Genomic DNA, 27,831 nt, shown 5'->3' on the forward strand with positions numbered 1-27,831 from the left:
ACTCGACTCTCTTTGTAATAACAAAAAGTTAGTTATTAGACCCGCGGACAAAGGGGGAGGGATTGTGGTTCTCAATAGAGACGACTATCTCCAAGAAATGTTTAACATCCTGGGCGATAGAGAGACCTATACCCCTCTGGATTCTGACCCCAAAATCCCCTATCTTAGGGAACTGCGGAAGTTGGTTGATTGGTGGTACACCCAAGGTATTCTTAATAAGAAAGAGAAGGCCTATTTGATACCTAAAGCCCCCCGGACTCCTGTAATATATTATCTGCCTAAAGTGCATAAACATCCTACCTGCCCCCCGGGACGTCCCATTGTAAGTGGGATTGACTCCCTTACGTCCCGGGTGGGCAGGTATATAGATTTTTTTCTACAACCCCTGGTGGGTAAAATGCCTTCCCTCATTAGGGATTCCAAACATACCATTAATATATTAGCCAACTTTACTCCCACTCCCAACATGTGGATGGTGACGGCGGACGTTTCGTCCTTATACACGATTATCCCCCATGAGTTGGGTTTTTATGCGGTTGAGTATTACCTAAGAAGGGACTCTGGGTTGTATGATGAGCAAATTAACTTTATTCTGGCACTCCTGAGGTACGCTGCGTCCCACAATTACTTTTGGTTCAACAAATGTTTCTATCGACAGGACCGTGGAGTTGCGATGGGGGCTAAGTATGCCCCCAGTCTTGCAAACCTGTTTATGGCCCTGTGGGAGGAGGATGTCGTCCATGTTTGCCAGAGGCCCCAGTTAAAACTGTGGGCTAGGTATATTGACGACATCCTCCTCCTGTGGGATGGCGATCGCAGTGACCTTGACCTTTTTATGGAGGAACTTAATTCCAATAATAGGGGCATTGTGCTTAATTTTGAAGCCAGCCAGTCCAATATTCATTTTTTGGACCTTAATATTGATATACAAGGTGACCGGTTTGTAACTTCCACCTATTTTAAGAAAACAGACCGCAACTCGTATATTCCTTTGAATAGCTGCCACCACAGGTCATGGCTCCGGTCTGTTCCCAAGAGTCAATTTTTACGACTTAAACGTAATTGTACTGACCATTCTCAGTTCTTGCAACAGGCCGGAGTCCTGATGAACCGTTTTGTGGAAAAAGGGTATAACATGGAGTTTCTTACTCAAACCTTGGATGTTGTTAAGGGTATTGACAGGGAACAGCTACTAAATCAAGGGGCACCCCCCAGAGAGAATTCTGTCATTCTCCCCTTTATTACCACCTACTCAATACAGCACAGCAATATCAAAAGCCTACTCAATAAACATTGGCATCTACTGGGGAACGATCCGATCTTGAGAACGGTTGTTCCAGACAAACCACAAGTGATCTTTAGGGGAGCATCGTCACTTAGGAACAAATTGGCTCCTAATGTCCTTGACCCCCCTATGAGAGGCATTCAGGGCCTTTTTGACAATTTGAAAGGGTACTACAAATGTGGTAGATGTCGTGTTTGTAAGCTCAATTCTGCGACATCCAGGCGAACTCAGAAATTCACCTCCTATAGTACCCATGAGGAACATGATATTAGGCCCTTCATTACCTGCACAACGGAAGGGGTCGTCTACTTACTGCAGTGCCCCTGCGGTTTGCAGTATGTGGGCAGGACTAGGCGACCCCTCTCCGTTCGTCTAAATGAACATATCACCAATATCCTGAATGGCTTTCCCAAGCATTCTGTCTCAAAGCACTACCTGACCGCTCATAATAAAGACCCCTCCAAAACACTTTTTCTAGGAATCGATAGATATCGGCCCCATTGGAGGGGTAGCTCTCTGGTTAGGAGCATCTCAAAACTTGAGATGCTCTGGATACATAAAATCAAGTGCTATGCCCCATATGGGCTCAATATCGATATTGACACCAATGCTTTCTTAGATAACTCATGAGAAACAATCCAATCTCTGGTCTGAGAAACCATCCTTATCTACTTAGAGTCCTGGCTTTCTTTTAAGAATTAACAAATGGCCAACACCAGATTTATTCTAATCCTGAGAGGGTATATGCCCCATTGTATTATTCCTGTTTACTTTATGGGGTATTTCCTCTGTGCATATTTGATATCCTAGGTTTGGGACTAGCCAAATGTCCAATGTATGTATCCTGTTTTGGTACTTGACTTGTGTCCTATGTTATGATGTATTTAGTGCTTCTTATACTCGGGAATAAATCACCTTTCTTTCCCCTAGGATTTACCATCCCATTAATGGTTATCGTGGTATGGTGTGCAATCCGTTCTTATGTGTCCTTGATTTAGCCACGAAAGGCTTTTAGAATACCCTCACATATTTTTTATTGACTTTTTGTCTCCAAGAGCCATCCTATGCGTTATATTATATAAGGAGGGCAGTTATCACCTCTTTCCCCATTTAAGGGTTATACTGTTGAAGGATGCCATTCAATTGCTAGTTCCACTAATTTTTAATTAATTTTAATGAACTTTTTATTCTCACTAAATTACTTAAAATTTGATTTTTCTGTCAAGTCTATGATCAACCTACGTATGATGTTAATTTATATTTGGCATTATGTGTTGGTCCGTTTTCAGTATATTAAAAGCGTGCACAGGATGTTATGCATAATCCCACATAAAAGATGGCGTTTCTCTGGTATCCGCCCGCAACTAGTGGAACGCAAGGTGATTTCCGGTCCCGTCCTCAGTACGAGGCTTGGTACGTTGTTTACTATATTAATGCGACACGTCAGTGCATCGCCCGTGCCCCAGACGACGTCAGAGTGTGACGAAACGTACGTCGGGCGTGCTGACTCGCTGCATTACCGTCTGTAGGACGGGCGTTCGCTTCTAGCCGGCCGGCTTATGTGCTTGTGTTTATCCTTCTAAATGTAAGTGTAATTTTATTGATTTTAATAAATAGTGAAAGCAGGATTACGCTATGTCGCTCTCCTTCTTTTCTTTGGTATACCTCTCCTGAGGTTTATCCCTAGCCAGGGGTTACATCTTCACATACAGTGATAACTGCTGAACAGCGTGCTTATCCTAAAGCGAAGGTGGTGTGCTTTTCCTTGATGGTCCATCCTGAAAGGCCCCGACCGGGTTAAGATCGCAAGCTTCCTAAGCTTGCCGTTTGGTAAGCGCGTATTTTTAACAATACCACAGTGGTGCGGTGAAGGACATATTGATCTATTCACATATTTACCTACCTACGCTTCCCACTATATCCACTATCTAGGACCGATTTTGGATAGGACTTCCTACACCTTTGTTTATTATGCACTTTATATGAACTTTTGAGTCTATCTCGAGATTGGGTTTATTATTCAATTTATTTGATTTGTTATATCACATGTTTTTTGTCACAGCGCTGCTCTTCTTGTATTTATCTCTTATTAAGTAATGTGTATCTTACTTTTAGCGGCTGCTTTTGTATTTAGTTTTGATCAGTGAATTGTCACCTTCTGTACCTCGATTTTTTTCTTTTAATTTTTGTTCTTATCAACTTCTTTACACAAATATCCCTTCACAGCGCAGTGTTCTGCCCCCTTTTTTTTACTACTTGTGAAAATCAATGTTTCTCTATGGGAGCTGTCCTAACTGGTCCGACTTTGAAAATGCTCCCTGTACTTATTTGGCCCGACTTTGATCCTACTTCAGCCTATTGACTATCATTAAAGTCGGATCGCCATCTTGCATGATCCGACTTTGACATGAGGCTTGTGCTCAGATGATCTTGAGGGGGAACTCCACGCCAAATTTTAAATAAAAAACCAGCATGGGTTCCCCCTCCAAGAGCATACCAGGCCCTTGGGTCTGGTATGGATTTTAAGGGGAACTCCCTACGCCGAAAAAACGGCTTGGGGGTCACCCCCAAATCCGTACCAGACCCTTATCCAAGCACGCAGCCCGGCCGGTCAGGAAAGGGAGTGGGGAAGAGCGAGCGCCCCCCCTCCAGAACCATACCAGGCGCATACCCTCAACATGGGGGGTGGGTGCTTTGGGGCAGGGGGGTGCCCTGCGGCCCCCCCCACCCCAAAGCACCTTGTCCCCATGTTGATGAGGACAAGGGCCTTTTCACAACAACCCTGGCCATTGGTTGTCGGGGTCTGCGGGCGGGGGACTTATCAGAATCCGGAAGCCCGGATCCCGGCTCCCCACCCTATGTGAATGAGTATGGGGTACATCGTACCCCTACCCATTCACCTAGGAAAAAAAGTGTCAATAAAAAAACACACTAGATAGGTTTTTAAAGTAATTTATTAGGCAGCTCCGGGGGTCTTCTTCCGACTTCGGGGGTCTCTTCCCTCTTCTCCGCGCTCTCCGGCCTCTTCTCTGTGCTCTCTGGTATCTGCTGCCAGGCTCCTCTGCTATCTTCTGCTCTTTTGCCCACTCTTTTGCTAGCGGTGGCCTGGTCTTCTACGCCGTCTTCTTCCCTCTTCTCTTCTTCCGATGTTGACACGACGCTCTCTCCCGCTGTAATTCCGTGTGTGCAGTGCGCAATGACTTGTATAGGGATGAGGCGTGATCACCGGGTGATGTCACCAGGTGACCCCACCCCTTATGATGTCACAGTCCCATCATGCCCCGGGAGTATGACGTCATAAGGGGCAGGGTCACATCACCTGTTGACCACACCCCATCCCTATTTAAGTCGTTGCGCACCGCGCAAACGGCATTACAGCGGGAGAGAGCGTCATGTCAACATCGGAAGAGAGAAGAAGAAGGCTGAGAAGACCGGGCCACCGCTAGCAAAAGAGCAGAAGATAGCAGAGGAGCCCGGTAGAAGATACCGGAGAGCGGGAGAAGAGGCTGGAGAGCGCGGTGAAAAAGAAAGAGACGCCCGAAGTCGGAAGAAGACCCCCAGAGCTGCTTAATAAATTACTTTGAAAACCTGTCTAGTGTGTTGTTTTTTTTTTTTTTTTTTTTTTTTATTGACACTTTTTTCCTAGGTGAATGGGTAGGGGTACCATGTACCCCATATTCATTCACATAGGGCGGGGGCCGGGATGCAGGGGGCCCCCGCTCGCTCGTCCCCACCCCTTTTTCTGACCGGCCGGGCTGCGTGCTTAGATAAGGGTCTGGGGGGACCCCATGCTGTTTTTTCGGCGTAGGGGGTGCCCTTAAAATCCATACCAGACCGAAGGGCCTGGTATGCTCTTGGAGGGGGAACCCATGCCAGTTTTTTATTTAAAATTTGGCGTGGAGTTCCCCCTCGAGATTCATACCAAACACAGTGCCTGGTATTGGTGGGGATCCAAGTCGGACTTATGTCGGCTTCAAGTCGCAGGGCAAAGTCTGATCCAAAGTAGGACGGCCGTCGTGTCGCACCAGTGTGAACCCGGCCTTACTGTATATATTTCAAGCCAAGAGCAAGAGGTTGTATATGGGTCCTGTGGAAGATGGTAATGGATTTATTGCAGACAGATGTTATTTTATCAGGATATATCTGTCTTGCCTTGATCAACATGGCCCAAACTCTATATAGAAAGAAAAAGGGTAGCACAATCAGAAGCAGTCAGTCTCCAGCTAAACTCAAGAAATGAGTAGCAAAAGAGCTTTTACGTATAGCACACCTACACAGACAGCAGGACTATCTTGGCAGGGTGTAACACCACCGCTACATTATTGTGGAAGGACTTGTGTATATACAATGCCCTAGCTAGGGCTTGAAAAAAAAATGCCCCCCCCCATTGGTTGAGCTGGAACAACATAGGTGTTGTCCATTCTGGCTCTGTGCATAGAGTCAATCTCAAAGATGGCTTCCGGGCCACTTTTGGCATGGTGGCATGGAGCAGAGTCACTTCCAGCGTAATGATGTCATACGCCCTAATGGCTGCCGACACATCAATCTGCCCCATCCATTGGAAGGGCAGGATAGGGGTTTGACCTCATTCCACCACCTTTTATATGTAGTCCAGCGGCTCCCTAGTCTCTAAGATTACTTTTACACTGAAAGGAATCGCTGGTTAAAAAGAAATAATTTCTTGGTCATTGCTGCAGCTGCATCGATGACCAACATATCACCCTTCCTATTTAGTGACGAACCAGTATGTCGCTGGATGGGAAGTGGTCAAAATGTCAAAATGTATTCATTGATTGTTCTATATGTGTATATTTGTTTATATCTACAACGCACTGATCATTCTAAAGCTGTTCATAGGCTGGTTGTTTGTTTTTTTTTTTGTTTTTTTTTTTAATATTCAGCCAGCAGGCTAAATGAAAATTGAACAGATTCCTCGATCCACACAAACAAAGGGTGTGAAGAAATCTCCCCTGCCAGGATGTTTGTATCCCGACAGTGGGACTCGTCACTGTCAGAATGCACTGATCGGCATCTGCAGCCCATGATTAAAAAGTTTTCCAACATTCCTGATAGAAATTTGGCCTGTCCCTGCTAACCGGCTGAATTTCAACCCATCTATGGCCAGCTTTATATTTCCTGAGCTGTAGGTCAAAAAATAACTTTGGGGTGTTTTTAGAATTTTTTTTTTTTTCAAGAGTTCTTCTCAGATACAAAGGTGTATTTAAATGCTTAGATTGGGCTTTCTTTACATTTTGGCTGCATTCACACTTTTTATAGGCTTTTTTGTGTTTAGTACAGTTGTTTTTTGCTTGAGTGTAAAATATTTTTAATCAATGGAAAGCTAGTTCCTTGATGCATGTTTTGTGTGTGTGTGTTTTTTTTTTTTTTTTTTATACATTTATTTTTGGACATTCCCATTGAGATTTAATGGTGTCAAAAACACTTCAAGCTCATATACTTTTCATGCTTCAATGCTACACCTGTGTGAACAGGCTCACCTGAAAACCATGGGATTTTAGTTGTTGAGCAGTTTGAAGCTTCAAACTTTAAACCATTTTTTGTGTTTTCTGGACAGCCAGTTATATGATTACTTAGCTCGACTACATATAGATCACAATGTGATACTTTAAATCACAGTGGGCTTATATGGTAAAACTGGGGCAAATGTAGCAAAGGTTTCCCATTGTAAGCGGTCATGTTCCATCTTTCAGATAAATGCAACCTGTTTTGTGTTTAAAGAAAAAACAGTGCAGCACTGGACAAGTATGGCAAGTGAAAAAGAATTGTGAAAAAGTTGGTTCAAAAAATTAAATATAAACTAAACTACAATAATAAATGACAAATAATCGTAACTAATAAATAAGCATCCAATCAAAGTCCATAGGTGAAAAGAAACAAATGCAATAAAAGCAAATAAAAGTTCTAAATATGGTGTAGGTGAAATCCAGAGATTATTCCATATATATAAAAATTATACTAGACTGCCTCACTGACCCATAGGAATATGCTAGAGGAAGAAGCGTCCTTAGGACTGCATCTTCTGGATTGGTGCCCTGTTGTTGCTGTGGAGGTGCCCAGGAAGGAAGATTTCCTACAGCGTCTCTTATGGGACATCCCTTGAAGTCCATCTCTCATCTCTCTCTACTAAGCCTGTTTTGAACCCCCCCCCCCCGAATAAGGGCGGTCGCAGGCTCTCTGGTAAGCCTTTACTACGTTATCACCAGGTGGTGGGCAGCACTGGTGGTGGATTATGGATCAAGATTTCCATATGGAATCTCTGGATTTCACCTACACCATATTTAGAACTTTTATTTGCTTTTATTGCATTTGTTTCTTATCACCTATGGACTTGGATGCTTATTTATTAGTCACGATTATTTATTGTCATTTATTATTGTAGTTTAGTTTATATTTAATTTTTTGAACCAACTTTTTCACATTCTTTTTCACTTGCCATACTTGTCTATCGCTGCACTGTTTTTTTCTTTAAATCCATTTCTTGTGCCCTTGTATACAGTAAACTCTTCAGCATGTTATCCTATGTGCCCACGCACACATAGGGTGTTATCAACTGTTTTTGGCTAGAAAAAACCCCAAAACTAGTGGGTTCTGAGAGGAGTTTTTCAGCTGTCAAACGCTCTAATGTCAAACACTTAAAAATGCAGATAAATGCTCACCAGCTTTTTTTTTTTTTTTTAACATTCTTAATCCATTGGAAAAAAAAAAACGCTATTACAAAAACGTTGAAAAACTCACTGCAAATCTGGGTGTTTTTATAACGTTATTTTAATGTCCAGTGGACATGAGGCCTTATAGTGTGACAGTTTTGAAAACAAATGTAATTAAACACATTGATATCCATGCTCAGTTAGATCAATACAGTTTTTTATTTCATTGCTCCACAGGGTATCTTTGTATTATCTGTCCACATGGTAATGTTTATTTCCAGGAAATAAATTGGAAAATATTTCTGTGGAATAACACTGATCTATCCCTGCACCCTTGTGGTTTACATTCAGTACAAGCAGACAAGCTTTGCTGCAGTTCTCTAACTCTTCTATTGTTGATCACGAAAACACCACATGAACACCCTACACAGCAATTAAACTCATAATTCCGACAGGGTGCATTACCCATCATAGCGAACTGCTCCTTGCCTACCTTAATTACTACCCACCTTCCTCTGACATCCTCAGATTTAAAGTGTTTGTTAACTCCCAGCAAAAAAAAAAGAAAAACTGATCCTGTTTCCCTTAAAGCATGTTATACGGCACAATGCTTGTGCTGTGCCATTTATCCCCCTGTAACGCCTAAAAAAGCCCAAAAAAAACCCCCAAAAAAAAAAAAAACCTGGCTGATCCTGCCTGGCTATACCTTCCCCTCTGCCAACTGACCATGATAATCGGGGCTGCTGGGCCCTGACACCGTGGACCGTTTACGTGATTCCGTAATCCGCAGCCTGCTATCTGCTCTCCTGTGTCCTCTCTGTCCTCCTCCCCCTCCCTGCCTGTCTGCCGTTACCAGTGTCCCTATGCCTGTGTAATGTAAAAAATCTTCCGATCTGTACCTATATAAGCTCCGCTCTGGGCACTTAGCTGACGCGCGGCTCTCTCTCTTATCCCCGGCTGACGTCAGCGGGACTGCTCGGGTCCCGCCCACTGCAGCTGTAAGCCGGAGAATGAAGAGAGCTGACAAGTCAGCTGAGCTCCCAGAGTGGAGCTCATATAGGTACAGATCGGAAGATTTTTTACATTACACAGGCATAGGGACACTTGTTATTATGGTACAGAGGGGATAAGATGATTTAGCTGGAGTGGGTTAACAAGCACTTTAAGTGTTTTATCAGTATCACAATTTTCAGCTGGCGATTCTCTTCAATGTAGAAGTGATTTGTGCAGCTATAAAGCCACTCAATCACTTCGCAATCACTATTGGACTTGTCTTTTTTCAACCTGACTATGTAACTATGTAGGAATGCAACGCTATATCGACTGCGGAAAATTATTGGGGAAAATAGGGTTCTGCGTTTTTGCTGATAGGAAAAAAAAAAAAGGTGCTGATAATGGCATGCTGCGTCTCACTGACTTCAATGAAAAATCGCATCCTATTGATTTCAATGCAAAAAACGCCCCCTAATGACTTCAGTGCAAAATTGCTTCCCATTAACTTCAATTCAAAATCGCCAGCCATATTAATTACATTTTTTTTTTTTTTTTATTTCCTTTTCGGGTTTTAGCCAAATGCATCCTAAATTTTCGGTTTTAGCACCAGAAATGTTAATTTTGGTGTACCACTAAAAGGTACAGTGTTTTTAAAAAAAAAAAAAAAAAAAAAAAAGTAAAAAACATTTTTTTAAAGCGCCCCTGTCTCCCTGTGCTAATGTGCACATAGGATCCGCACACATATTTAACCACTTCACCCAGGTTCACGTCATATGATGGTGGGGACTTGAAGTGGCGATATCTGATGTCTGCAGGCATCATTCACATATTCTTTTCAGCCGGCGATTCCCTGCACAGGAAAAACAATCATAGCGGCAGTTCAGTTGCTTGATTGCTTTACAGGTGGCAGGAGGGGACGCCTCCCTCCCGCTGCCCTCCCGGTGCTTCTCCGGTCCCGCTGTATGATCGCGACCCGGAGAATTATTTTGCCGGTGGCAAAGTTTACCATAGAGCTGACTGAGGACCAGATGGTCCCCAGTCATCTCTGATGTCACGTCTGGCCCTGGCAGTTGTAAACACTACCATGTATTTGGCTGGAAAGCCTGAGATTGATTTCTTTTTTTTTTTTCTTTTTTTTTTTTTCTTCTCGGGCTTTCCAGCCAAGAGGAGAGCTGTGGGGTCTTATAGACCGCACATCTCTCCATAAAGAGGACCTGTCATGCCCTATTCCTATTACAAGGGATGTTTACATTTCCTGTAATTGGAATAAAAGTGACCAAAAAGTAAACAATTCAAGGGAAAGTGTAAAAATTAAAAAAAATTAAATAGAAAAAATTATTTTAAGCGGCCCCTGCCCCCGCGTAAGTAAACACATACTCTGTTTGCACCCACATATGTAAACAACAGTCAAACCACACGTGAGATATTGCTCTCATTCCAACATTCGCAGCGATAATTCTAGCACTAGACCTCTTCTGTAACCCTTAACTGGTAACCTGTAAATTTTTTTTTAAAGCGTAGCCTATGGAGAGTTTTAGTGTGTGTGTGTGTGTGTGTGTGTGTGTGTGTGTGTGTGTGTGTGTGTGTGTGTGTGTGTGTGTGTGTGTGTGTGTGTGTGTTTTTTTTTTTTTTTCCATTTCTAAAATTTACGTTTGAAAAATTGCTGCGCAAATACAGTGTGACATAAAAAGTTGCAACAACCTTCTTTTTATTCCCTAGGGCAGGGGTAGGCAACCTGGGGCCCTCCAGCCCTTGTGGAACTACATTTCCCATGAGGCATTGCAAGGCTGGCAGTTACAATTGCTCCCAGAGGCATGATGGGACTAGTTCTGCAACAGCTGAAAGGCCCCAGGTTGCTAATATATATAAATATATTTATATATTAGTATGTGTTTATATTTTAGTAGTGTGTATAATAAATATATATATATATATTGTGTTTGGGGGTCCTGAGTAATTTTCTAGCAAAAAAAAATATGATTTTTACATGTAGGAGAGAAGTGTCAGAATTGGCTTGGGAGGCAAGTGCTTAAAAAGCAATTGCACCACACGTGAGGTATGGCTGTGAACGTCAGAATGAAAGTAGTTATTTTTAGCGCCAGACCTCCTGCGTAACTCTAAACTGGTAACCTGCAAAGACTTTTAAATTTTCGCCTATAGGTATATTGTAATGTTCTGTCATTTTGTCACCGTTCTGCAGGCATGCATAATTTTAAAGCGTGACATGTTTGGTATCTATTAACTCGGTGTGACATCATCTTTTATATGTTAAAAAAGTTGGGTTTGTATGCACTAAAATTCAATAAAGTTTGTATTTGAGGCGTTTTAAGGCTAGTTAGGTGTAAGCTGGAATTCCACTTACAAAATATAATTGAAACAATTTAGCAATTCTTCTGGAAGTGATTTTCATGTTCTTTTGCAGCCGCTGCAGTTATACTGTGGCAAGTTGGCTCGGCTGCGCGAATCACCCTAGGTCAGTGGTTCTTAACTCCTGTCCTCAGGGCCCACTAGCAGGCCAGATTTTAAGTATTACCTTGAGGAGATGCAAACTAGAATACTGCAAACACTGAGCAGCAAATGAGATCACCCGTCATGTATTTCAGTTATCTTGCAAACCTGGCCTGTTAGTGGGTCCTGAGGACAGAAGTTACACTGCTTTCTGTGGGCGCGCTGATTGGCTCCCCCGCTGGCCAAACAGCCGGTCCGGTGGACTCGATATCCGACAGCCGCCCGCGATCGTTCCCCGCAGAGACAGAAAGGGGATCTGCCAAAGTAAACAAGGCAGATCTCCGTTCTGACAGGGGGTGACACAGAGATCCTGTGTTTCTGCTATGCAGGAAGACAAATCTGTGTGTTGTCCTAAGCAGCCCATCCCCCATACAGTTAGTAAACCTACTGATGGAACACATTTAACCCCTTGCTTGCCCCAGATGTTAACCCCTTCCCTGCCAGTGTCATTAGTACAATGTCAGTACGTACTGTAATAATGTCACTGGTTCCCAAAAAAGTGTCAGATGTCGGTTATGCCTCGTTTCCACCGAGCGGTTCGGTTCGGTATGATATTTTGGGTGTTTCCATTATGAAAGCGGCCCATACAACCAAACCGAATCGCTCCATTCAGGGTCCTGCTTCAGATGTGGGGCCATAGAAAATGGAACGGTTTGGTTAGGGCGGAGCTATGATACATTCCACTGATTGACGAACGTGTGACGCCATACTAGGCATTTTTTCTAAACCCACGTATGGCCCCTGTCGGTCCGACTTGCAGTGGAAACGCTCACCTGAATAGGCCGGACCATTCTAGGTCTTCCAAACTGTACCGACCCGAACCGATCCGCTCGGTGGAAATGAGGCATTAGGTGTCCGATCTGTCTGCCGCAATGTTGCAGTCCCACTAAATATCGCTAATCACTGCCATTACTAGTAAAAAAAAAAAAAAAATCATAAAAATGCCATAAATCTGCTTAAACTTTTGTGCTTTTATACGCTTTTTTTTCCCCCAAAAAAATATGTAGCAGAATACATATTGGCCTAAATTGATGAAGAAATTAGATTTTTAATTTTATTTTTTAACTGGGTATGTAGCAGAAAATTAAAAATTATCTTTTTTTTTTCAAAATTGTTGTGTGCTTTTTTTTTTTTTTAAGTTAAAAAAAACGCAGAGGTGATCAAATACCACCAAAAGAAAGCTCTATTTGTGGGGAAGAAAAGGACTCCAATTTATTTGGGTACAGCGTTGATTGTCAGCTAAGATAACGCAGTGCCATATCCCAAAAAATGGCCTGGTCATTAAGGCGGTAAATCCTTCCGGGGCTGAAGTGGTTAAAGTGATTGTAAAGGTAAACATTTTTAACCACTTCAATACAGGGCACTTATACACCTTCCTGCCCAGACCAATTTTCAGCTTTCAGCGCTGTCGCACTTTAAATGTCAATTGCGCGGTCATGCAGCACTACAAAATAAATTTTTCTCTTTTGTTCCCACAAATAGAGCTTTCTTTTAGTGGTATTTAATTACCTCTGGGATTTTTCTTTTCTGCTAAACTAATAAAAAAAAAAAAGACTGAAAATTTTGAAAAAAAAAAAACTTTTTTTTTTTTTTTTTGTGTGGATTCTGTTACAAAGCTTTGTAAATAAGTTTTCTCCTTCACTGACGGGCACTGATGGGGCTGCACTGACGGGCACTGATGAGGTGGCACTGATAGGCGGCAGGGATGTACACTAATGGATGGTACTGATGGGCATCGCTGATTGGCAGGCATTATTGTTGGGCACTGATTGGCATACCTGGTGGTGACTAGTGGTGGGTATCCCTGGTGGCGTCCCTGGGGGGGGGCTGCGCTGATAATCAGCACAGACCCCCCCCCGTCTGAGGAGCAGCCGCTTGGCTCTCCTCTACTCGCATCTGACAGACGCGAATGAGGAAAAGCCGATCAACATCTCTTCCTGTTTACACTGTGATCAGCCGTGATTGCACACAGCTGATCACGTGGTAAAGAGTCTCCGTCAGAGACTCTTTACCTAGATCGGAGTTGCGGTGTGTCAGATTGATTATCCTGGCGACGTCATATGACGTCCGGTAAGGATATTGCAACCACTTTGCCGACGTCATATTGCTATATGGCGGGCGGCAAGTGGTTAAAAAGAAAAATAACAACTATGTCTATACTTATCTGCTCTGGGCATTAGAATTGCACAGAGTGGTTGCAAATCTCCTATTTTCGAGTCCTGCGCTTGCTCTCCTGACCCCTCTCCTCTGTCCACTGCATGCATGGGAAGCCGCTTCCCATGGGGCCTTCTTCGTGTTGGCTCCCGAGCCCCGCTGCTCTGTCCATTGACACAGATAGTGGGACTCAGCCCCGCTCCCTCGTCACTGGCTTTGATTGACCGTACTGGGTCCCTCAGCAGGGCCAGTGAGACCCAGAAGTGACAAGAGAGAAGAACTGCAGACGTGCACGCGGGCTGGATCGAATGAGGGCTCAGGAAAGTAAAAGGGGGGGTGGAGGGGGATGCTAATATCTAACATTTTTTACCTTAATGCAAGGAATGCATTAACCACTTCCGGACCGCCGCACGCCGATATACTTACTTAATTTAATGGGGGATATCGTTGTTATAGCAGCAGTTAGCTGCCATAACCCCGGTATTATCCTCTTGTTTGGCCAGCGGTCCGCTTCAAGATAAAAATGGTCTCTGTGCAGCGGATTCGCCGCAAGATCACTTTTATCGGCGGCGGGAGAGGGCCCCCCCTCCCACCGCGCTTTTGTGCCCTCCACTGCTTACTGGAGCCGTCGGCAGAGGCAATCGGATGTTCCTCCTTCCTTGGCATGGATACGAGTAAGGGGAAGATGGCCCCCACCTGTCTCCATGATATTGCAGGGCGGAAGCGACGTCAAGACGTCATTTCCGCCCATAGCTCCTAAAGGGCCATTTTTTTAAATGACAATTTTTTTTTTTATAGTTTATTTAGTTTAAATATGAGATCTCAGGTCATTTTGACCCCAGATCTCATATTTAAGAGGTCCGGTCCGGTTTAAGATAAAAGTGGTCTCTGGGGTGGATTCGCCACCAGATCACTTTTATTGACGGCGGGAGGGGCCCCCCCCCCCCCCCCCCCCCGCTGCGATCTGGTGTTTTCCGCCGCTTACCGGAGCCATCGGCAGCAGCTGAGGTGATCATGTCCTTCTCGTGGCCTGACATGGAGATGATTGAGGGTAAGATGGCCCCCACATGTCTCTATATCATTGCAGGGCGGAAGCGACGTCAAAACGACAATTTTAAATTTTTAAATGACCATTTTTTTTTTTATTGCATTTTAATATAAATATGAGATCTGAGGTCTTTTTGACCCCAGATCTCATATTTAAGAGGTCCTGTCATGCTTTTTTTTTTTCTATCACAAGTGATATTTACATTCCTTGTAATAGCAATAAAAGTGAAACTTTTATTTTTACACTGTTTTTAAAACCACACGTGAGGTATCGCTGCGATCGGTAGAGCAAGAGCAATAATTCTAGCCCTAGACCTCCTCTGTAATTCAAAACATGCAACCTGTAGAACTTTTTGTTAAATGTCGCCTATGGAGATTTTTCAGGGTAAAAGTTTGTTGCCATTCCATGAGAGGGTGCAATATTGAAGCGTGACATGTTGGATATCAATTTACTCGGTGTAACATTATCTTTCACAATATTAAAAAAAATTGGGCTAACTTTATTGTTGTCTTATTTTTTTAATTGAAAAAAAGTGTATTTTTTTCCAGAAAAGTGCGCTTGTAAGACCGCTGCGCAAATACGGTGTGACAGAAAGTATTGCAACGACCGCCATTTTATTCTCTAGATTGTTAGAATCCCAAAACATTATAAATTTTTTTTCTAAGTCATTTTATAGCAAAAAAAAAAAACAGTGTTTAACTTGTAAACAATGCATCTAAAAAAGAGGCTCGGTCATTAAGTGGTTAAGGTAAAAAATCTTTAGGCTTTACAACCACTTTAAGGAAAACCTGAAACAATGCAACTGGATCTTGAAACTCAGCTGATTTGTAAACCATTATGAGATTTTAATTGCATCAGCTGCTGTTTACATGAATCTTAATAACAGAATTACCTTTTTATGTTAAATGATGTATTGTGTTTTTTTTTTTTTAGCTTATCAATGTACATTCTTGTGAGAATTGTGTAATGTGTTTTATGTTCTCTAATCTCATGCTTATGAAGTGTTCTTACAGCTACCTTTTTTTTTTTTTTTTTTTTTATGGAATTAGTTGCTTCCTAATTTTACTGCACAATATCCTGTCAGAACATGTTTGCACTGTGGTATGCTTCTAACACCCTGCGTTTTGCAGGCAGTGCAAATTCTCCTTTGAGGAGATCATTTGACCTTAATTTGGTCTGAAGGAAACCACCTTTATGGCTGTCGGTAGCACCATGTGTTAAACCTGTTGGAACAGAGACTTTGGCAAGGGAAGGACATACATTTCTTCTCTCTGACACTGAATTCTAAATATGCACTGTTAAAATGTCATTTGCTAGGGCCATTTTAATCCTGCTGTTTGTTAGAGAGCTACACTGCCAATATGGCTAAGCTAGTCAGCATGCTTACCATTTTTTATTTTATTTTTATTTTTTCTAATTCCTTTTCAGAATTTGAAGATTCAATCTAATGTGGAACTTTTGTCAGAAAATTAAGTCCTACTAGATCACTTCATGCTGGCCCCTTTTGCAGGTATAGCTATGTAAAACTTAAAAATTAAAGTGGTTGTACAGCCTCAATTCCTTGAAAGAGCCACTGCAACCCTAAGCAATCAACATCCTTCCTGATATGCTCCAAAAGTAAAAAAATCGCTGGTTTTGTATTTTTTTAATGTGGTATTGCTCCCTTTCATGTGACTGCAGCCCCTCTACACTGGCAAGCACAGAGCTGCTGGTGGGTGTGCACATTATGTTCTAGCTCTGTTTTTCATGAGAAGGCATGTGAGTGGAAGGGGAGATAATGAAAAAGGGTTAAATCCACCCACAATCGCCGCTGCAGCGGTGCTTTGCCGGTGGTATAGCAGCGCTGCCCCATTGTTTTCAATGGACAGGAGCAGTGTATTCACTGCTCCTACACCGCTGCAAAGAAGCTGCTGGCAGGACTTTTTGTGACGCCCTGCCAGCGCAGCTGAGGCTTTTTTCAGGCGCTATTTTTAGCACTGTAGCGCCTGAAAACCACCTCCAGTGTGAAAGGGGTCTTAGGGCCCTTTCACACTGGGGAGGTTTGCAGGCGCTATTGCGCTAATAATAGCACCTGCAAACTGACCCGAAAGTGTTGCTGCTTTGTCTCCAGTGTAAAAGCCCCGAGGGCTTTCACACTGGAGCGGTGCGCTGGCAGGACGGGAAAAAAGTCCTGCTAGCAGCATCTTCGGAGTGGTGAAGGAGCGGAGTGTATACACCGCTCCTTCCCCGCTCCTGCCCATTGAAATCAATGGGACAGCGTGGCTATACCGCCGGCAAATCGCCTCTGCAGAGGCGCTTTGTGGTGGTTTTTAACCCTTTCTCGGCTGCTAGCGAGGGGTAAAACCGCCCCGCTAGCGGCTGGATACCGACGGTAAAGCGCTGCTAACAATACGCCGCCCCAGTGTGAAAGGGGCCTTAGAAAAGATCTGTAAAGAAGAGTGGACCAAAATCCCTCCTGAGATGTGTGCAAACCTGGTAACCAACTACAAGAAACGTCTTCCCTGTGCTTGGCAGCAAGGTTTTCTCCACCAGGTACTAAGTCATGTTTTGCTTGGGGATCAAATACTTATTTTACTTTTTTTTTATTTTTGGTTGATATTCTGTCTCTATCAATGAAAATACAACTACGATAAAAATTATAGACCCTTCATTTATTTGTAACAGGTCAAACTTACAAAATCTGCTGGGGATCAAATTTTATTTATTTTTCCCAATGTATGTTTAGGTTTTTGTATAGTTGTCTAAAATCATCTTAATATTGCAATTTTGGGTAGACTGGCGCTCCTCTTTAAAGTACCATAGCAAAACACAAAAATGTTGTCCAGGAGTCTCGCCCTAATAAGGTTGTCTGGGCAGGGAAGAGTATTAATTTATCAATAATAGAAAGTAAATCTTCCGCGGCCAGCAGACAAAAAAACATTCACGTAAGTACATACAGATTAGTGATTAGGTGTGTTCCTCTGAATCAGATTAGCATATTAGAAAAAAAAGAGAGAAAAAGTGGCACAAAGGTCCTGGCAGGATTCTTCAAAAAGGAACAAACTGGAAATAATAAGAATTAAATAATAATCTTTATTGAAAACGATCGAACCAAAATATCATTCAGAAAAGAAAATTTAAAGTACTTTACCGTAAGGCCCCTTTCACACTGGGGCGGGGTCGGCGTCAGCGGTAAAGCACCGCTATTGTTAGCGGCGCTTTACTGTCGTATTCGGAGGCTAGCGGGGCGGTTTTACCTCCCTCTAGCGGCCGAGAAAGGGTTAAAAACCACCGCAAAGCGCCTCTGCAGAGGCGCTTTGCTGGCGGTATAGCCACGCTGTCCCATTGATTTTAATGGGCAGGAGCGGTGAATGCCAGCGCACCGCTCCAGTGTGAAGGCCCTTGGGGCCCTTGGGGCTTTCACACTGGATACAAAGCAGCGGCACTTTCGGGTCAGTTTGCAGGAGCTATTATTAGCGCAATAGCGCCTGCAAACCGCCCCAGTGTAAAAGGGTCCTAATTATAAAGTTATTTTATTTATTTATTATATTTTTTAAATAACAAACATATCATACTTGCTTGCTTTGTGCAATGGCTTCGCACAGAGCAGCTCTGCTCTTCCTCTTCTGGGGTCCCCTGCCTGTGCTCTAGACTCCTCTACTTCCCCGTTTGCCACCTTTTGAAAGCTGCTTCCTATGGTGGCACTCATGTGGGCTCAATGTCCAGCCGTGCACGGTGTGTCCATTGACTCACAGTGCGGCTTGGCCTTGCACCCCCCCAGGTCCTGGAAAAGTGATAATGCAGGCTTGGCATGCCGTACAGTTGTGTGCATTGAGCCTAAAGCTGGCCATGCATTAAAATTTAATAAAAAAAATTATTATTTGGCTGGTTCATCGGAGCCAGCCAAATCTCATTCCATGTATGGGCACCTTGGTTGAATAGACTTATCTACCAATCGACTTCTGTACAACCAGCGTGATGGATGGATGCTGCTCGAGTAGCGCCACCGGCTGTAGCTGTCAGAACCCAATAGCTCAGGTGGGAATGATCCCCCCCCCCCCCCTCCACCTTGAATGTGAGGATGGGGAAATCAGCCAGCTTTACTCTTTTCCTGTTATTAGATCTCTCTGGCTGCAAAACATCTTTAGTCCTATGTTGGGGTGCACTTGGGATTATTTTTCTGTTTCTTGTGAATATACAGCAAGGGCACGTTCACACTGATCCACGGCAAATGTTTCCGCGTGTGCGGCTTTTAAAGAACGTGACTCAAAAACGAATTGTAGGTGCGGTTTTACAGCGCTTTCTATTGCTTTCCATGCGAAGATGCGTTTCTGGTGCTTTTAGTTCTTTTTTTATTTATTTTTTTTTAGCTTCCCTAAAGATGCTGCAAGCAGAATTTTATTTCACAGCAATAGAAGCGCACAGCCCCAGTGTGAACACATTCATTGACTTTAAAGGGAAGCATTTTTCTTGAGCTTTTCAGGCACTTTTTTAATGCAAAAGCGCTTGAAAAACTTCTCAGTTTGAAAGGAGCCTAAGGCCCCTTTCACACTGGGGCGGTTTGCAGGCGTTATTGCGCTAAAAATAGCGCCTGCAAACCGACCTAAAACTGCCGCTGCTGTTTCTCCAGTGTGAAAGCCCGAGGGCTTTCACACTGAAGCGGTGCGCTGGCAGGAGAGAAAAAAAAACTCCTGCAAACAGCATCTTTGGAGCGGTGTATTCACCGCTCCTAAACCGTTCCTGCCCATTGAAATCAATGGGGCAGCGCGGCTATACCGCAGCTGTAGCAACGTTATGCGAGCGGTTTTAACCTTTTTTCGGCTGGCAGCGGGGGTTAAAACCGCACCGCTAGCGGCCGAATACTGCTGCAAAAACGATGGTAAAGCGGCGCTAAAAATAGTGCTGTTTTACCGCCGACGCCCCCACCGCCCCAGTGTGAAAGGGGCCTTATTGTAACTTTCCACAGTCAACGGGTGGGATACAAAGCTTTCTATTTATTGTTAACTTTGTTCAGCATTCACCAGCTGATAGGCTCATGCCATAGGGTGTTATTTATTGCAAACCCTAAAGTGGTATTAAAACCAAAAGCAAACCTTTTATTATATTGTTTTAGCTTTCTTTCTTTCCTTTATTTTCACCTGGTGATTCAGTCTGTTGTCTTTTGAACAGAACAAGATGTCCTGCAGATGTAGCAGGTAAAAGGTTTGAGACAAACCAGTTAGCACTGATTTGGGGGGTGGGAATTGGTGGCCTTACAATGATTAGCTTTTTTTTTTTTCTTTATGTAAAACCTTCATCCCAAAAGGAACAAAACTGTTTGCTGTAACTGCTTAAAGTTCACCTTTCGGAACATGTTACATGTTCCACCTGTTTTTAGGGTGGAACATGTAACATGTTCCCAATGCTACATACTTTTTTTGTGAACTTATCCTTTAAAAAGTATGAGCTGTAGTTTGTCTTTGAAGAATGCTCCCCCCCCCCCAAGTTACTCCTTCATCCAGAGTTTAGGCACCCCAAGCAGGGTGGATATAAATCAATGATTTTTTTTTTAATTTTTATTCAATTTATTTTAATAAAATGCTTTTGGTGTAAAAATCTATATAAAGATAGTTTTCTATTTAAGATAAGTTAATAATTTAGTTTATTCAGCATGAAATGGAGCTTAGTTATGTAGCATGAGGCTGTGTATTCTGCAATATTTAAATTTTTGGTAAACTCTTTCAATGAATCCAAGCTCTGCAAACTGAGATAATATGCACTGCATTGATGCATCCACACAATGTCGCAGTAACCATGAGATAAAACAAAGTTCAGGAATATTCCTTTTTCCTTTTAGTGTATGATTGATTGAATCGGGTTCTGCTATTGCTCTTTTACTAACCTGACGGCTTATTATTCTAAATGGGAAACCTTCATTTTGTTTGCAAATATTAAAGATTCTAACAGAATAAATCCTTACTTTTAAAGAGCACCTGTCATTTCAGATCTATCATGGCAGTGCCCATTAGCGGGCAATCACTCACCTGCTGCCGCCGCGTCCCCCACCTTGTGGTGACACTGCCGCATCACCAGCCGTTCTATTTAAGTGAATGGGACGGTCAGGGAGTCAACATCGGGTCAGAGGAGGAGCTGCAGCGGGATAGAGATGACAGGTGCTCTCCACTTCAGCCCCAGAAGATTTGGCTTCTCAATGACCAGGCCATTTTTTGCAATACGGCACTGCGTCGATTTAACTGACAACTGTGCAGTTGTGCGATGCTGTACCCAAACAAAATTGACGTTCTTTTTTCCCCACAAATAGAGCTTTCTTTTGGTGGTATTTGATCACTTTTTGATCAAAAGTTATAGTTAAATAGGGGATAGATTTATGGCATTTTTTCAAACTTTTTTTTACTAGTAATGGCAGCGATCTGCGATCTGTTTGTTTGTTTGTTTCTATCAGGACTGCGATATTGCGGCGGACAAATTGGACACCTTTGACACATTTGTGGGATCATTGACAATTATACAGTGATCAGTGCTATAAAAATGCACTCATAACTGTATAAATGTCACTGGCAGGGAAGGGGTTAGCACTAGGGGGCGATCAAGAGGTTAACTGTGTTCCCTAGGTGTGTTCTAACTGTGGGGGGATGGGACTGTCTAGGAGGAGAGAGAGATCGGTGTTCACACTTACTATGAACACACGATCTGTCTCTACCCCCTGAAAGAACTGGGATCTGTGTGTTTACACACACAAATCCCGGTTCTCGCTCTGTTGTGAGCAATCATGGGTGCCTAGCGGTCATCTCACCCGCCGGGCACTTGCATCGGCTCCGGGCACACGTTGCGAGCGCGCGTGCCCCTAGTGGGCAAAAGGCAAAGTGACGTAAGGTAATGTTGATTTTGCCCAGCCGAGCCAACCTACCACTGCGGCGGCTGGTCCAGAAGTGGTTAAATCTAATGCAACCACTACATCTTATTAGTAAGCTGCAATATGTTAATGTTTTGGTTTTGAGTTTAAGGCTCCATTCACACTAGCGCGTTTTTTGATGCATTTTGCATTTTGCAGAAATGCACGGTATATTTTTTAACATGGGTTCCTATGGAACATGTTCACATCAATGCCTTTTTGTTTCTCTGCATTTTTGGAAAGGGTCAGGGACTTTTTTTCACGCAAAATGCAGCGTTTTGCATGTAATAGAATTCAATGGACAAGCATCAAAAACGCAAGTGCACCGTTTTTGCAGCGTTTTTGATGCGTTTTTGCCGTTTTTTTTTTTTTTTTTAATTTTTTTTTAATTTTTTTTTTTAGACTGTAAAAAAAAACTGTAAAAAAAAAAAAAAAAAAATCGCAAAACGCAAATCGCGGCAAAAATCGCGGCAAAAACGCTGCTCAAAAACGTGGCAAGCATGAAAAAAAAACCTCCAAAAACGCATGCATAGGTGTGAATCGAGCCTAATACCGCTTTAAGATTCAGTTTGTAGGCTTTTAGACAAAGCAAACAAATAATGCATTGGATTGTTTTCTGAACTCTGATATTTTTTCAAATCTTTACTTTTCTGAAACTTTTTCTGTACTTTTATGAAAGCTTGTATGATTCTACAGCTTATTGTTGACCTCATATTCTAGACAAGGTTTTAAGTAATCAGGGTGGAGTGTGGAGTGACTCAGATGTAGGATGTTTCCTACGGAGTTATTCAGATGCAGCAATAATTTCTTCAGTATTCATAACTTTGAATATCCAGGGATTGGTTTGAAGTCCTGTTTCTGGAATCTGGAGCATTTAAACCCCTTTGTTTTTAAACTAATTTTATTTTTTTTTATATTTTTATTTTTTTTAAATGGAGCCTACAGACAGTAGATGTATTTTCAATAGAACGTTGTGTGGTGAGTATCTGTTGTCAGATGTCTTTAAAATGGTGTTCTGTATTGGATCAGTTTGAAATCCTAAATGTGCATGGGGTGATGCGTGTTATTATTGTGAATCCTCTTTTTGTCCCTGCACAGGGTTTAGGCAGGTCTTTTATTAAGTAGATGTCACACTGAGATTGAGATTGATGGGCAATCAAACAGCCGGCCATCCTCTACCACAATGCGGCACTGCCAGAACCTGCTGCAAGTTTCTTTCCAGTTTAGCTGATGGCTTTGGAATTTGATGTACTCTCCATACAAAAGGAAACCATGGTTGCCAGGTAGCAGAGATTTTCCAGTAAGTCTGATACTATTTGTGCATTAACCAGCACTTTTGATGAGTTGACTCTGTATGTCACTTTTTCGCCTGACAAAGAGATGCATCTCTTTTAACATTTCTTGCAAAGGTTGAGCTATGTATGGCCAGTATTGACTGATTGTTCTATTTTCAGATGTACCTGGTGACAATGATCTTCGTTAGAAATTTTACTTTTTTTTATTGGGAAAAATGTTTTTGCAAAAAATAATTCTATCCTAATGGCAGTCACAGATATAAGTATAGAGTAAGTTAAGTAGCCTGTAATTTTGATTCTATTGTATGTGGGTAAGTGAGAAATTATGTTAATATTTTAGTAAAGAATCCACACAACATGCTCTCTGCAAAATATTCGTCCATTTTTATGTGCAAAGTTTTTTGCAGATATTCTTAAGCACGCTGGGTGCAAAGCACAGTTTGCATAAGGAGAGATAACTGCAGGGCAATCATTTTGAGAATGGTTAAATACAGATTATTTTGACAATAAAATGAATTTTTGATTATTAGAGATCCTCAATCCAGAAATGCACATGCCTTACATTATTTACCAGTTCTAGAGCATTTTTATTTCATTTTTGTGTGTGTGTGTATTACATGGCAAGACTACTATTAAAGCACGATCATGATCTCTGATCTTTACACTGTTATCCCTCTGATATCCCTGAGTGGCTGGGTGGAAACCTCTGTTCTGTAGTAAAAGCTATTTTCTTCAGGCTGCAGCATATAAAAGTTAGTCTGCACATTGGTGGTACAAAACCTGCTGAAGTTAACCACTTAAGGACCGAGCCTCTTTCTGAGATTTGTTGTTTACAAGTTAAAAACAGTTTTTTTTTTTGCTAGAAAATTACTTAGAAAAGTATAATGTTTGGGGGTTCTAACACCCTAGAGAATAAAATGGAGGTTGTTGCAATACTTTCTGTCACACCGTATTTGCGCAGCGGTCTTATAAGCGCACTTTTTTTGGAAAAAATACACCTTTTTTGAATTTAAAAATAAGACAACAGTAAAGTTAGCCCAATCTTTTTTATATTATGAAAAATAATATTACGCCGAGTAAATTGATACCCAACATGTCACGCTTTCAAAATTGCGCCCGCTCGTGGAATGGCAACAAACTTTTACCCTTAAAAATCTCCATAGGCGACGTTTTAAAAAAATTCTCCAGGTTGTAAGTTACAGAGGAGGTCTAGGGCTAGAATTATTGCTCTTGCTCTCCCGATCACAGTGATACCTCACATGTGTGGTTTGAACGGCGTTTTCATATGCGGGCTCTAGTCACATATGCGTTCGCTTCTGCACGCAAGCTCGACGGGGCGCATTTAAAAAAAGTTTTGTGTTACCCGTATGGGATTTCGCCCAGGAGAGCCATTCTGCAGCAGCAAAAGTGTGTGAGCCGGTCGGGAAACGGTTAAAGTGTATATTTTTTGCCCCCCCAAAAAATTTGAAAGCCTCTGCGCAAATACAGAGCAACATAAAATATTGCAACAACCACCATTTTATTCTCTAGGGTCTCTGCTAAAAAAAAAATATATTTATATTATATTTATATTATATTATTGTGTGTATATATGTGTGTGTGTGTATGTGTGTGTGTATATATGTGTGTGTGTGTGTATATATGTATAATATAATATAATTTGGGGGTTCTAAGTAATTTTCTTGCAAAAAATAATGATTTTGACAAGTGTCAGAAAAGGTTTAGTCTTTAAGTGCCGGTTCACACTACAGCGACTTGGGATCCGACTTGTCAGACCTCAAGTTGCCACAAGTCGCGGGACATAAGAAATTCCATTGAAGTGAATGAGAGCCGTCTTAATGTACACTACTGAATTTGCTCCGACTTCAGAAAAGGTTCCTGTACTACTTCAAGACGACTTCTAGGCAACTTGTACCCATAGATTTCAATGGAAGTTGCCTCCAAGTCGGATCTCCATCTATATTGAAGTGACTTTACAGGAAAAGAAAATAATTTACCCAGGCAAACCCCTCCCTCCCGGAGAGCTGATTAATCTGTGAATGGCCACAGCCAAAGTTGCCTGTCCTGGAGGCAACTTTAAGTTGCGTTGTAAGTTGCTCAAAGTCACACTGAAGTCGCCTCCAAATCGCCTTGCAAAGTCATGCTGTAAGTTGGGTTGCCCCTGTGTGAACCTATGCTAAGTGGTTAAACTTCCCTCAGTTACAGACCTTTGATCTAAAGAACAAAACATTACAATGTTTATAGTTAGCTCAGCAGCTGAGGAAACTTGGCTGTGTGTGTGTGTGTGTGTGTGTTTTTTTTTTTTTTTGACAGCTGTTGGCTTGAGCAGAGAACTCTGCATAGAATCTGGAAAATGCTTTAAAGGGGTTGTAAAGGTAAAAATTTTTTCACCTTAATGCATTCTATGCATTAAGGTGAAAAAACTTTTGACAGTACCGCCGCCCCCAGCCCCCCCGTTTTACTTACCTGACGCCTCGAATCTTCGCTGCTCGTCCTCGTCATCTTCATTGCAGCTCAGCCTGGTCGCTGATTGGCTGCAGTGGATGGATTGAAAGCAGCGCAGCCATTGGCTCGCGCTGCTGTCAATCACATCCGATGACGCGGCGCGCCGGGGCCGAGTGATACAGCGAGCGGCTATAGCCGCCGGCTGTATCACGGGAGCGCGCCCGCAAGCACTCACCACCATGCGAGGGAGCTCCCATTAAGGTGGTTAGTTCTTGCGGGGAGGAGCTGAAACAGCCGCCGAGGGACCCCAGAAGACCAGGTTCGGGGCCACTCTGTGCAGAACGAGCTGCACAGTGAAGGTAAGTATAACATGTTTGTTATTTAAAAAAAAAAAAAAAAAAAAATACCTTTACAACCCCTTTAAGATCGCGAGGGGGAAAGAATCGCGATCTCATATCAATTCTTAATGATTAATTAAGCTCTACTACATGGGTGTTCAAGGTTGTGTCCAGCAGTTCGAACCAGTTTATTTTATGTATGTTGAGCCCAGGAATCTGTAAGTGCATGGTCCAAAGGTTTTCAAACCATTAGTCCACCTAGTGTTGATATTCAGGTTATAGATAAAATATTCCTGGGTTGAATAACCCACTGGCTTCTCATATCATTTGGGATCTCCTGTGACTCCAGGCTACCTGCCATAGTCTAAGGCCAGCCATACGCTGTTTGAATCTCGGCCAGTTCAGCAGCCAGCCAATATTCAAACAATTAATGGGCAGGCTGCATGGATCAACTTGGGCACAACCAGCCTGCCGCTAGCAATAATTACTGTCTTGATTATCGCCCCGCCGGGAGAAGACAATTGCTCGGCAGGAGAGATTCCCTTGTCAGCACTGTAGTTATTGATGGGGGAATCGTGTGAATTTCTTTCCTGCAACCCGTGGGTTGGCCATACACTAGTAGATTTTTTTTAACGAACATTGGATGATATAATGAATATCATTTCATTGCTTTTAACATCCAATCTTGGAATGAATGGACTTTCCCTGCTGCATCGGAGAATGGGGGAGGGAGCGGGGGAGTATGCTTAGACGTTTAAGTAAAATTGCAGGCGTTTTAGTTTTGGGCAGATATAAAATGGCAGCATTTTAAAATATTGTGTATGTTTTGGTGTGGCAATTTTGATTTTAAAATGTCCAGAATAGAAGTATACTCCACCCATTTTATGGTAAATAAAGCTGCACTGCCTTGTAATTATTTTAATACAATGTTATATCCAAGCCAGTGATTGACTATACCATTCCTTTATTTGTATGTTGCTTAAACAGATAATTATGCAAGCTCACTTTCTCGGTTTCTTTCCTCACTTGCCTCTATCAGATTAAATTGCTTAACCACTTGCTTACTGGGCACCTGAACCCCCCTCCTGCCCAGACCAATTTTTAGCTTTTAGCGCTGTCACTCTTTGACAATTGCGCGGTCATACAACACTGTACCCAAATGAAATTTTTATCATTTTTTTTTTCCCCACAAATAGAGCTTTGTTTTGGTGGTATTTAAGCACCTCTGTGTTTTTTATTTTTTGTTAATAGATTTTGCAAACAGGTAATTTTTCTCCTTCATTGATGTACGCTGATGAGGCTGCACTGATGGGCACCAATAGGCTGCACTGATAAGGAGGCACTGATGGGGTGGCACTGAAGGGCATTGATTGGTGACAATGAAGGGCACTAATAGGTGGCACTGATAGCTGGCACTGATGGGTTGCAGTGATGGGCACTGATGGGTGGCAGTGATGGGCACTGATAGGCAGCACTGCTTGATGGCACTGATTGTCACCACTGGCGGGCATTGATAGGTGGCACTCGTGGGCATTGATAGGTGGCACTGATTGGTGGGCAAAGTGGGCACATATGAGGCGGCTTCGCCTCTCCCTGCTTGGGACTGATGTCCCTTCAACAGAAGCCAGTGATCGGCTTTTTTTTTTTTTTTCTCCTCACGCTGTCAGTGTGAGAAGAGAAAAAAAAAAACGATTACCGATCCTGACAGCTGATCACGTGGTAAGGGTCGGGATCGACCCCTTATTCTGATCTGTGATCACCCGATACTCGGGTGACCACAGCACGCGCCGCGTGCCCTGCAGCGGGGGGCGTGGTTAGCTTGCAAAGGGGAGGATGTCTATTGACGCCCTCCGGCAAAGCAGATCCGTGCTGTAGCTGTCATTCGGCTATAGCGTGGATCTGATTGAGTTAATTCTGGTTCTGCATTACTGAGTATGTGGTTATTTTGAAGCAGGGATATGCAATTAGCGGACCTTCAGCTGTTGCAAAACTACAAGTCCCATCATGCCTCTGCCTCTGGGTGTCATGCTTTGGCTGTCAGTCTTCCTATGCCTCATGGGACGTGTAGTTCTGCAACAGATGGAGGTCTGCTAATTGCATATCCCTGATTTAAAGTGTACATTTTATTTTTTTTATTTTTTTAAGAACCCCTATCGATCTTCTCTTTTTTTTTTTTTTTTTTTCGAATGATATCTCGGCACACCACAACACTTTTGCATAGGCATA

General features: G+C 42.7%; 1 protein-coding gene across 9 annotated transcripts in view; it reads left to right on the plus strand.

Annotated features, from left to right (window-relative positions):
- MAP3K4 (mitogen-activated protein kinase kinase kinase 4) overlaps positions 1-27,831 on the plus strand; it is a 257,666-nt gene that overhangs the window by 33,555 nt on the left and 196,280 nt on the right. The window contains exon 1 of one of the 9 annotated variants that reach the window (XM_073627460.1): positions 22,334-22,505. The exons of 7 other annotated variants lie outside the window; for them this stretch is intronic. The gene's annotated coding sequence lies outside the window, so the exon portion shown is untranslated. Of the gene's footprint in view, positions 1-22,333; positions 22,506-22,699; positions 22,828-27,831 lie in introns of those variants that run through there. One more of the 9 variants, XM_073627461.1, reaches the window with a different exon arrangement.

Source organism: Aquarana catesbeiana, linkage group LG04, assembly GCF_042186555.1.
Source record: "Aquarana catesbeiana isolate 2022-GZ linkage group LG04, ASM4218655v1, whole genome shotgun sequence".
In the NCBI taxonomy this organism is placed as follows: Eukaryota; Metazoa; Chordata; class Amphibia; order Anura; family Ranidae; genus Aquarana; species Aquarana catesbeiana.